The sequence below is a fragment of the Zingiber officinale genome, chromosome 7A, assembly GCF_018446385.1.
Source record: "Zingiber officinale cultivar Zhangliang chromosome 7A, Zo_v1.1, whole genome shotgun sequence".
Classification (NCBI taxonomy): domain Eukaryota; kingdom Viridiplantae; phylum Streptophyta; class Magnoliopsida; order Zingiberales; family Zingiberaceae; genus Zingiber; species Zingiber officinale.
This window is the reverse complement of record NC_055998.1, coordinates 42,520,801-42,534,011: the sequence shown is the minus strand read 5'-3', so window position 1 is coordinate 42,534,011 and position 13,211 is coordinate 42,520,801.

Below are 13,211 nucleotides of genomic sequence, written 5' to 3'. Positions count from 1 at the left end.
AATCACATCTATATTAACTCTCGGGCGTATTAGCCAAAGCTAACTCGAGTTTTAATATAAATGCGGATATTGATTTTATAAACAAGAGTTGCATAGAGATGTAATTGGTAATCGTTACCTACCGATCATACTAAGCCTTGGGCGTATTAGCCAAAGCTAACTCAAGGGTTAGTATGATGTGGATCTTGTCCCACAAGAATTATAGAATTCAGTGGGAGCATCATTTAATTGAAGGCCTAATTAAATGATTTTAAAAGAATATGATATTTATTTCTGCAAATTTTCTGTTGTAGATAACCATGACGTCAAATACGAACATTTTCTCTCTGCGATCTGTCCTTAAGAAGGACAAGCTCAATGGAGCAAATTTCCTGGACTGGTACAAGAACCTGAGAATAGTTCTCACCCAAGAACGTAAACTGTACGTTCTGGAGCAGCCCATTCCAGAGGCTCCTCCTGCCACTGCCTCGCGATGCTTACAAGAAGCATCAAGATGACGCATTAGATGTGTCTTGTCTTATGCTCGCAACCATGAACTCTGAGCTTCAGAAGTAACATGAGTTGATGAGCGCTTACTATATGGTTGAACATCTTTGTCACCTATATCAAGGACAAGCAAAGCACTGGAAGAGGAACTCCAAAGAATACCTGGAAGATCTTAAGAAGAAGAGAAATAAGATTTCTACTTCAGGTATAAATGTTATAGAAGTCAACCTCTCTATTTCTTCATCGTGGGTATTAGATACCGGATGTGCTTCGCACATTTGTACTAATGTACAAGTGCTGAGGAATAGCAGGGCATTGACGAAGGGTGAGATAGACCTATGAGTAGGCAATGGAGCACGAGTTGCTGCTATTGCTGTAGGAACTTATCATCTATCTCTTCCCTCTGGGCTTGTACTAGAATTAGATGATTGTTGTTATGTGCCTGCCTTGACTAAGAATATAATTTCCGTTTCTTGTTTGGACAAGAAAGGATTTTCATTTATAATAAAGAACAAATGTTGTTTCGTCTATTTAAACGATATGTTCTATTGTAGTGCACCTCTGATAAACGGACTCTATATTCTAGATCTAGAGAGCCCTATCTATAACGTAAATACCAAGAGGTTCAAGTCAAATGACATGAACCAAACATACCTCTGGCACTGTCGCTTAGGTCATATAAAAGCGCTTATCCTAGCTCCATAAGGATGGTTTGCTGGACTCATTTGATTTTGAATCATATGAGATATGCGAGTCATGCCTACGAGGCAAGATGACCAAGACTCCCTTTAGTGGGCACAGCGAGAGAGCAACTGATTTGTTAGGACTCATACATAGTGATGTATGTGGCCCTTTCAATGTTGCTGCTAGAGGCGGTTATAGATACTTCATCACATTTACTGATGACTTCAGTAGATATGGTTATGTGTACTTGATGACACATAAGTCTGAATCCTTTTAAAAGTTCAAAGAATTCAAGAATGAAGTACAGAACCAGCTTGGCAAGAGTATTAAGATACTTCGATCAGATCGTGGTGGTGAATACTTAAGCCATGAGTTTCGTGACTATTTAGCTGAGTGTGGGATTCTATCCCAACTCACTCCTCCTGGAACACCACAGTGGAATGGTGTATCCGAAAGGAGGAATCGTACCTTATTAGATATGGTACGGTCTATGATGAGTCACACAGATCTTCCGACATATCTATGGGGATATGCTCTAGACATGGCAGCTTTCATTCTAAACCGAGTTCCATCCAAGGCTGTGATAAATACACCATATAGGATATGGACTGGGAGAGATGCCCAGGTGTTTTTCATGAGGATTTGGGGTTGTGAGGCTTACGTACGACGTCAAGTCTCAGACAAATTAGGACCCAAATCCGACAAGTGCTATTTCATCGGATATCCCAAGGAAACTAAGGGATATTACTTCTACATTCCCAGTCAGCACAAGGTAGTTGTGGCAAAGATTGGGGTCTTTCTAGAAAGGGACTTTGTTTCTAGAAAGGCTAGTGGGAGCACGTTCGATCTTGAAGAAGTTTAAGATGCGAAAAATAGCACTGATGCCTCGATGGAAATTGAACTGGAACCACAAAGTGTTGTGGATGATGTTGTTCCACAAGAAGTTGAGGAACAACAACCAGTTCAAGTAGACATACCTCTTCGCAGGTCTGATAGGGTACGTCGTCAGCCTGAGAGATACTCATTTCTCTTGTCTGACCATGATGTCGTTATGCTCATAGAGGATGAGCCTACCACCTATCAGGAAGCTGTGATGAGACCAGATTCCGAGAAATGGCTAGAAGCCATGAGATCCGAGATGGAATCCATGTACACCAACCAAGTATGGACTTTGGTTGATCCACCTGAAGGGGTAAAACCCATTGGGTGTAAGTGGGTCTTTAAGAGAAAGACTGACATGGATGGACTTATCTATAAGGGTCGCTTGGTAGCTAAAGGTTTCAAACAGATTCATGGTATTGACTATGATGAAACCTTTTCTCCAATAGCGATGTTTAAGTCCATTCGGATCATGCTTGCTATTGCAGCTTACCATGACTATGAGATATGGCAGATGGATGTCAAAACCGCGTTTCTGAATGGAAACCTACTCGAGGATGTGTACATGACACAACCTGAGGGTTTTGTAGATCAGAGTATGCAAGCTGCATAGGTCCATTTATGGACTAAAGCAAGCTTCTCGGAGCTGGAATCTTCGATTCGATGATGCGATCAAACAGTTTAGTTTCATCAAAAACGAAGATGAGCCTTGTGTCTACAAGAAGGTTGTAGGGGACATAGTTGTCTTCCTCATATTGTATGTGGATGACATACTACTCATTGGGAAGGACATCCCTATGCTTCAGTCTGTCAAGACCTGGCTAGGGAGTTGCTTCTCGATGAAGGACTTAGGTGAGGCATCCCGCATTCTAGGGATTCAGGTCTATAGAGATAGATCTAAGAGATTGCTTGGCCTAAGTCAGAGTACATACATTGATAAGGTACTCCTTCGGTTTGCCATGCAGAACTCCAAGAAGGGATTTCTGCCGATGTCACATGGCGTGAGTCTTTCGAAGACTCAAAGTCCCTCTTCTAGAGAGGAGAGAGACCGCATGGATCAGATCCCTTATGCCTCCGCCATAGGATCGATCATGTACGCCATGCTATGTACTCGACCTTATGTCTCGTATGCTTTGAGCATGACGAGCAGATACCAGTCTGATCCAGGTGAAAGTCACTGGATAGCGGTCAAGAATATTCTTAAGTACTTAAGAAGGACTAAAGAATATTTCTTGATATATGGAGGCAATGATGAGCTAGCTGTAAAGGGTTACAGTGATGCTAGCTTCCAGACCGACCAGGATGACTATAGATCGCAGTCGAGGTTCATATTTTGCATTAATGGTGGTGCTGTCAGCTGGAAGAGTTCGAAGCAGGATACAGTAGCTGATTCTTCAACAGAAGCCGAGTACATTGCTGCATCAGAGGTAGCAAAGGAGGCAGTTGGGATCCGCAAGTTCATCACTGAACTTGGGGTGGTTCCTAGCATCGCTGACCCAGTTGAGCTCTATTGTGACAACAATGGAGCTATAGCACAGGCGAAGGAACCTCGCTCACACCAACGGACCAAGCACATACTACGGCGCTTCCATCTCATTCGGGAGATTATCGATAGAGGAGATGTGAAGATTTGCAGAGCACCTACAGAGGCTAACATCGCAGATCCCTTGACCAAGGCTTTGGCACAGAGAAAGCATGATGGTCACACTAGGTCATTAGGCCTTAGAGCCTATACTGATTGGCACTAGTGCTAGTGGGAGATTGTTAGTTAGAGCTCTAGAGCCAATCATTTGATGATTGTATGGACTCATGTATATCATATTTTTTATATTAATAAAGGCATTGGTTTTTGGTTATTATGCTTATTTGTATTAGTGTCAGATAAAATAAGTATAGTAACGTCCTTGAGTAGAACGTTCATACCTATATCAATCGATTAGTTGAATCGATAGTGAGATGATATAGGGAACACTACTCTAAATCATTCCTAGTCGAGTATTAACATTCAGGGACAATGTTAATACAATAAGACTAGCATGTAGGTCAGCTCGATGACTTGATCTCACAAGTCATGGATATAAAGATATCAAGCTGACACATGGGTATGCATTAGAGAATGTATACTGAATGACCCGCCATGAGAAAGTATCATGGATCGTTATATGAGTGTCATATACTTTCGCATGTGGCTATTAGTATGACTATTAGTCCTTAGACCTGAAGTCACCATGGATCCCTACATAAGGAGTTATGTACTTTAGTTTCGTCAAACGTCACCCGTGGACTATAAAGGCGATTACTGGGTATATAACAAATTATGCAGAGGGATGTGAGTGATGTAGATGGGATCTATCCCTCCTATATGACGGGAGAGACATCGATATTCTTGATAGAGTGAGACCACGAAGTGTATGGCCATACCCAAATGAGTCAATATGAGATATTGAGCTCATTTGATTGAGTGAGTCTACTCGGAGTTCAAGATTTAGATTGGTCAGAGGATGACACGGTCTATGCCTCACATTGATCAATCTAGATGTCTAGGATAGAAGGACACTTGTCACATATTGTGAGGAGTCACAATTAGTAGTCACAAGGTGATGTTGGATCTCAACATTTCTTGTAACTTGGGTAGCAATGATGTATTGCTAGATGCCGCTCATTGCTTATGTTTTAAAGGAGTTTATAACATTGCCAACGTTACAAGAACCTATTGGGTCACACACAAAGAACATGTGCATGGAGATTAGGTTCATATGATGAACCAATAGGATTAGATTCATATGATGAATCAAAGATTGGATTCAAATTAGACTTATTGAGTTAGACTCAATTAGATTCAATTGTTGAATGAGTCTAATTTAAATTTGATTCATGAGCCAATTTACATTAATGAATTGAGATTCATTAAATTAAAATTGACTTGAATCAAAGCTTGGATTTAACTCAACTAGGAAGAGCATTGGTCAAGTTTGACTTGACCAAATAGTGGTTGACACATCAAGTTTTGACTTGATGAATTGACACATCATGAGGATGACTCATCCTACATGGCATGCCACATCATCCCCTTATATAATGGTGTGCCACCTCATGGAGGTTACACACCATTAATCCTCTTAATGTGGCCGGCCACATTAATGTGGGGGTTACACATGTGGTGGCCGGCCACACTAAGTGAGGAGAGGGTTTCATTTGGTGGCAATTGAATAGTGTTCAATGCTTCTTCTTCCTTGGGTGCTTCTCCCTCTCTCTAGCTTGCTTATGGTCGTGGCTTCATGGTGGAGAAGAAGTGAGAGTTGATTCCAAGCAACTAGGTGGTGTGAAGGTCACAAAAGGAGAGTACCTAGAGGAGTGTGTGAGTTCCTTTTTCCCTTCTCTCCTTTCTCACCTTTTAGATCCAATCCGAGAGCCCTAGAAAGTGCTAGCACACTTGTGGGTTCTCCTCTCCATCTTTGAGTGGTAGAAGACCACTCCTTGTTCGTGTGGATACCGCTAGAGGACCGTTCGCTTGACGGTCTCGAGATCCGTCTACCTTTAGACGTTGCGGGATTACGAAGGGCATGCATCAAGGGTAAATGTTTTTCCCTCGTAGATCTAAGAGTCGATCGTGTTTTAAACTCGTACTCATATTTTTTGAAAGTTTTACCTTGCACGAGATCCGTGGCTTGGCCGATTCGGGGTTTCCGCGACGCGAAAAGCGGTTTTCGCGGCCCGAAAAATCCAACAATATGTACAGTTTTTTGTGAGTAGGAAAGGATCTTACTGAGCCTTGTATGCTCATAGCTTACTTTCCTTGTACCACAGATAAAGGTAAAGGATGGATAAACTAAAGGAGCAGCAGGAGGGGCAAAAGATGTGTGTGGTGGTGGCTTGGCTAAAAGAAATAAATGACCTGCTTATGCTTATTTCATGTTGATGACTTGAATGACTATTTTTATTTACGCTTATGTTAGGAATGGATGACTATGATTCCTTAAGTTTATAACCATGCTGAGCATATTGGTTTGATTAGTTATGTTTTAAATGATTTAAATACTTCCATTGTTTTGAAAAAGAAAAATCAATAAGAAAACTATTTGTACGTACACTATGTAATGTATAGAAAGTAAGTAACCCCGTCCTCCCTAGGCAGGAGTGGAGGGCGGGCGTTACAGGTTGGTATCAGAGCCAAGTTAGCCATCTCACTACACACACATCAAGCCTCTACCATGCTGCTCCAAGTAAGAATTTCTATGCTTACCTTATTTTTTTATTATGCATGATAAGTAATGTTTTAATCTAATATTGCATGTTCATTTTTTTTATAATTCACCGTTTTAGTCTAGGGATACATGAAGGTAGGATAAAATTGACTATAACATAGGCTAGGACTTGTTAAGAATAATAATCACCTTAGGTTAGCCTGGTTAGAAACTATGATGACTTATGCTAGCCTTGTTGTCATTTTATGAAGATAAACATGGCTACTAGAAGTACAGGACCGTGGAGACAGTGACTCCACCAGATCTGACCCAAGTGGTTACAGACCTCCAACGTCAGATTACGGAACAACAACAAGTGATCACTGCTCTGATGAATCAACAAGGAAATCCGGTCACCCCACCAACAAACCTGAATACACCACCTATCATACCTGCAGCTGCACTGGTACTACTAATAGCCCCTGCCCCAGTGGTCCGACAAGAAACCTACTTGATATAGTGGCTAAGGCTGAAGCCGAAAAATTTTTCAGGAACTTGCGAACCATGGGATGCCCAGGCCTCGTTCAAGACAGTGGAAAGTATCGTAGAGCTGCTGGATTGGCCGATATCAGAAAAGATCAAGTGTGTATCATTCTGTTTTTACGGAGATGCACGAATGTGGTGGGAAAGAGTTAAGACCAAAAGACAAGTCAACCTAATGAATTGGGAAGATTTTGAAGCAGAATTCTTGGAGGAGTATTTCCATATGCGAGTGACGAATCGACATTACAACGAGTTCACCGAGTTCCGACAAGGTGACTTATCTGTCAACGAAGCAATAAAGCACTTCAACCGCCTCACACGCCTATGTCCAGAGTTGGTCAGCACGGAAAGAGAACGGGTCAGACTAATGTTGAAGATGCTCTGACCTGAGATTGCTTTGAATGTGGCCGACGGAGTTAATAGACCGCAAACCACGGAAGAGCTAGTCAGCAGTGCCTTGATCACCGAACATTATCAGAAGGCGATGAACGAGGGGAAGAATCCGGCACAGACGGAAGGACAGAAACCGCAGAGTACCAAGACGAACTGGAAGGGAAACTCCACTGGAAAGAGAAAACAATGGAACAACACTAAAAGTGGTCCAGCAAATAAGCAGCCGAGGTACCCTCTGTGTGCCACTTGTGGAAAGCAGCTTTCCGGAGTATGCCACCAGGGTACGAGAAAGTGCTACAATTGTGGACAAGAAGGACATATGGTCAGAGACTGCCCTAGCCGGTTCCAGGTACCATCTCAGCAGTATGACCATAATAGGAGTACCCCCGCACAGCTACATCAGATGCAAGCGGCTCTAGAAGGGACTCCGATTAGCCAAGGGAGATTAGAAGCCCCACCAGTGACGACGAATGCCAGGGTTTTCTCTCTCACCAAGGATGACGTGGCGAGTGCTTCTACAGTTGTCACAGGTCAGCTATCTATTTTCAGTCAGTATGCTACTGTGTTATTTGATACTGGAGCAACCTACTCATTTATCTCCACACCCTTCACGAAAAAGTTAGAAGTGCCACCACAAGTCGTAAATGGCAAATTCTTAACAACCTTGCCTTCGGGAGAAGTGATGCCATCCGATCAGATGCTACGAGCCGTGCCTATCCGAATCGTAGATAGAGAACTCTACTGGGATCTGATAATACTCGACATGCAGGATTTTGATATTATACTAGGCATGGATTTCCTGAGCAAGTACAACGCTTCGATCGAGTGCCATAAAAGAAAAGTAGTCTTCCAACCGGAAGCGGAATTGAAGTTCGAATTTATTGAAGAACCAAGTAAAGGAATTGAGGGATTCTTATCAGCCATAAAGGCGCAGAAGATGCTAGATAAAGGATGTACTGGCTTTCTAGCACAAATGGTCAACGCAAGTCGAACCAATGACCAGAAACTAGAAGATGTCCCGGTAGTATGCAAATATCCAGGGGTATTTCCCGATGAATTCCCAGGATTAGCCCCTGATCGAGAAATAGAATTCGAGATTGAATTGATTCCTGGCACTAAACCGATCTCTAAAGCACCCTACCGAATGGCGCCGGCTGAGTTGAAGGAACTTCAAGAATAGCTATCAGAGTTACTTGACAAAGGACTTATCCACCCTAGTCACTCCCCATGGGGAGCTCCGGTACTGTTCGTAAAGAAGAAGGATGGATCTATGCGAATGTGTATAGACTACCGAGAGCTGAATAAGGTAACAATCAAGAACCGGTACCCTCTTCCACAGATCGACGACTTGTTCGACCAACTGAAGGGTGCAACTATCTTCTCGAAGATTGACCTGAGGTCCAGCTATCACCAAGTGAAAGTGAAACAGGGTGATATTCCGAAGACAGCATTTCGAACAAGATACGGACACTATGAGTTTATAGTTATGCCTTTTGGCGTAACTAATGCTCCTGCTACATTTATGGATCTGATGAATCGGGTATTTATGGCATATCTTGACAAATTTGTGATCGTCTTCATTGATGATATTCTCATCTATTCCAGAACCCCAGAGGAGCACGCTGAACACCTGAACACAGTGCTACAGATCCTTCAGGAGAAACAACTATATGCAAAGTTTTCCAAATGTGAGTTCTGGCTTGATCGAATATCATTCTTGGGTCATGTTATCTCCAAGGACGGAGTAATCGTGGAACCAAGCAAGATCGAAGCTGTAAGTAACTGGAATAGGCCGAAGAATGCTAGCGAAGTCAGAAGCTTTCTCGGGCTTGCAGGCTATTTCAGGAAATTTGTAGAAGATTTTTCCAAAATTGCAGCTCCTATGACAGTTGTCACCAAAAAGAACAAAAGGTATGAATGGACAGAGGACTGCGAGAAGAGTTTCACGGAATTAAAAACGAGACTGACTAGTGCTCCGATCCTTACACTTCCAGAATGTGACAAGGGCTTCGATATGTACAGCGATGCCTCTATATTAGGACTGGGAGTTGTACTCATGCAAGATGGCAAGGTCATTGCCTACGCCTCTAGACAACTTAAACAGCATGAAAAGAATTACCCCACCCATGACTTAGAACTAGCAGCCGTGGTCTTTGCGCTCAAAACATGGAGACATTATTTATATGGAGCTCAGTGTAAGATTTACACCGATCACCAGAGTCTGAAATACTTCTTCACACAGAAAGACCTGAATATGAGACAACGTAGATGGCTCGAACTAGTCAAAGACTATGACTGTGAGATCTTTTATCATCCAGGAAAGGCGAATAAAGTGGCCGATGCACTCAGCAGGAAGTCCTGTGCCACCTGATGTCGCTATTCTAAAGTTGGAGGATGAACTTTCTATGAGGTATGGGGTACTGTAACACCCACGAATTTCTTAAGCTAAGTATGTGAAGATTTTCTCTTAGAATAAAAAGAAAAGATAGAGCCAAAAATATATATAAAAGAAAAGGAATTGGTCAAGAATTGAACCTTGAACCTCTTTAAGCTAAGGATTATGGATTGGCCACTAGGCCATCATAAATTATTGTTGAATAGAGAATGGAAATTGTAGATAAAGGTAAAAATATAATTAAGAGAAGGAAGCAAGAAAACTTCAAGTAGCTTTCTTCCTCCTTCTCATGATTAAGAAGAAAACTAACAAAAGACAAGTTGTCTTTTCCTTCCTCCTTCTCTTCCATTTTCGTGGAGATGCATGAGGGAAGGAGATGAGAGGAATTAAGGGGATGAATGGGGACACCTTGCCTCATTAAGGATAATTAGGAAGGATTTAATGAGAAAGGGAAGGCAAAAACTTATCTTTGCTTCTTCCTCCCACTTAGCATAAGAGAGAAAAAGGGAAAGGGATTTTATTTTCTTCTTCCTTTCCTCACCATTACCGAACCTAGAGCCTCCCCTCTCCCAAATTTCCAAAATCCAATCTTAGTTTTCTTCCTAAGGAAAACTAAACCTCAGGAAGAAAGCCTCAAGACCTACTTCTTACAAGCAAGAGAAGCGAAGGAAATACTAGAAGGAGGAGCTTCTTCTTCTTCTTCTCAAGGGTATCTTTATCTTAAGAAAAGACCAAGCAAGAGGATGCAAGTATCCCCTCACCTATGGTACAAGTTGTTATGTGGTTTTTCTTCAAGTATAGATGGCTTAAAAACCTAGGGTTTCCCTTGAAACTTTCGGCCATGATGAGTTGTAAGACTTATGAAAGCTTAAAACCAAAACCAACAAGCTTAGGGTTTCTCTCATGATATGGTATGAATAATTCCTTGATATTTCATGATTGTTTGTTGCTTAGAACTAAGTGAATCCTCACCTTAGGGTTCGGCCATGAAGAGATTAAAAACCCTAGGAAAGCTCAACCTCAAAACTAACATGCTTATGATCTTTCTCATGATATGTTAAGAATGTTTCTTTGAGGTTTCATGTTTGTATGTTGTTTGGAACTAGGAGAACCTTACCTTAAGAGTTTCGCCCATGAAAGGAATAAGAACCCTAGAGAAGCTTAAAACTCAAACTAACATGCTTATGATCTTTCTCATGATATGTTATGAATGTTTCTTTAAGGTTTCATGTTTGTATGTTGTTGGAAGTAGGTGAACCTTACCTTAAGAGTTTCGGCCATGGAAGGAATAAGAACCCTAGAGAAGCTTAAAACTCAAACTAACATGCTTATGATCTTTCTCATGATATGTTATGAATGTTTCCTTGATGTTGCATGCTTGTATGTTGTTGGGAACTAGGTGAACCTTACCCTAGGGTTTCGGCCATGAAAGGATTAAAAACCCTAATGAGGCTCAAACACAAATCTAACTTGCTTATGATCTTCCTCATGATATGGTATGAAGATAACTTGATGTACTTAAGATTTCATGTTATTTAGAACTAGGTTTCCACCTTGAGAACTTTCGGCCAAGATAGATTTTAGGGCTTAGGCAAGCTTAAACGCAACTCTAACATGCTCATGTTTTTTTTTTCCCATGATATAATATGGAATTAACATGATATTCTTATGCTTGTATTTGGTTGAGAACCTAGCTTCACATTTAGGACATTCGGCCACCTATGGTTTGTAAACCTAGGAAGCTTGAAACCTAAATTCAATATGCTCATGTTGTTGCTTAGAATAAATGTCATGAAAATTGTTTAGGGTTCACATGTTTATATGCTATTGTAACCTAGATCTAGGCCTTGCATGTTTCGGCCCCATTATGAAGTTTAGACCTAGGAGGCTTAGAACCAAAAATTTAATATGCTTATGATGTTCCTTAGGATAAATGTTATGAAATTGATTTAGGGTTAATATGCTATTATGATTGCTTGCAACCTAGGTGGACCTTTACATGTTTCGGCCACCCTTAGTAGGTTGATATTGAGACCCAATTATGACTCTTTATGTGCTTCACCTTGCCATGATATGAATTAAGAGATGCTAACTTATGTTCCATGCATTCTTATGTGTTCCATGTTATGTTAAATGTTCATTTATGTATGCTTATGAATCATGCATAAAAATGTCTTCTATGATATGTAAAATGTTCAAGTATGTATGCTTTATGAAATGAAAAGAAAAGGCCTAAGAGATGCTTCCCTATTGTTGGGACTAAGAGCACTCTTTATGACAAGCTAAGTGAATGGCCTAAGAGTTGCTTCCCTATCAAGTGGGACTAAGAGAACTCTCCATGTTATGAAAATTTATGAATGACATGTACATGATATGTATGAATGACATGAATATGATATGCTATGAATGACATGTACATGATATGTATGAATGACATGAATATGATATGTTATGAATGACATGTATATGATATGCTATGAATGACATGAGCATGATATGCTATGATATGATATGTATATGACATAATATTTTACTTTGTATGGCTTGTACCAAAAGGGTAGGCTCCTTATGCGCCCCTAGGTCGATGGACTAAGAAACGGGCCTAGTAAAGGGTGGGCTCCTTACGTGCCCCTAGGTCGAGCTACAGGCCTAGTTTCCTAGTAGGTTCAAGACTAGCTACCTTGGGTCTACTTAGGATGCGCGCATTTATGTATGTATGTGGTACTAAGCCGGGCCCCCTCATGTTGAGATTATTTTTAAGTACTATATGATATTATTTTTAAGACATTGGCACATGACAGGAAGAATGTTTTGAAAAGCATCTTGCACATGACATCATCCATGATTTAAAGGACATCTTGCATATATGTTTATGATATGGAATGATATGATATGTTGCTTACTCACATGCTATGATAGGATGTTCTTCATACGATGATATGATATGTCATGATGCTTATTTTTTTTACGATATGACATGATATGTTATGATGCTTACTTTACATTATGATATGAATGTCATTTATGCCATGATAAGTTTAGGTCATGATATGATGTTTACTTTATGCTTGATATGATAAGTTTATGCCAAGATATGATGCTCACCTTATGCCATGATATGATTGTTATTTATGCCATGCTATGATTTCTATTTATGCCATGATATGAGTTTCATTCATGCTATGATATTGATATGATTACTTTTATATGATATGTACGGTTTTTTTGTGAGTAGGAAAGGATCTTACTGAGCCTTGTGTGCTCATAGCTTACTTTCCTTGTACCACAGATAAAGGTAAAGGATGGATAAACTAAAGGAGCCGCAGGAGGGGCAAAAAATGTGTGTGGTGGTGGCTTGGCTAAAAGAAATAAATGACCTGCTTATGCTTATTTCATGTTGATGACTTGAATGACTATTTTTATTTACGCTTATGTTAGGAATGGATGATTATGATTCCTTATGTTTATAACCATGCTGATCATATTGGTATGATTAGTTATGTTTTAAATGATTTAAATACTTCCGCTGTTTTGAAAAAGAAAAATCAATAAGAAAACTATTTGTACGTACGCTATGTAATGTATAGAAAGTAAGTAACCCCGTCCTCCCTAGGCAGGAGTGGAGGGCGGGCGTTACATCATCTCAC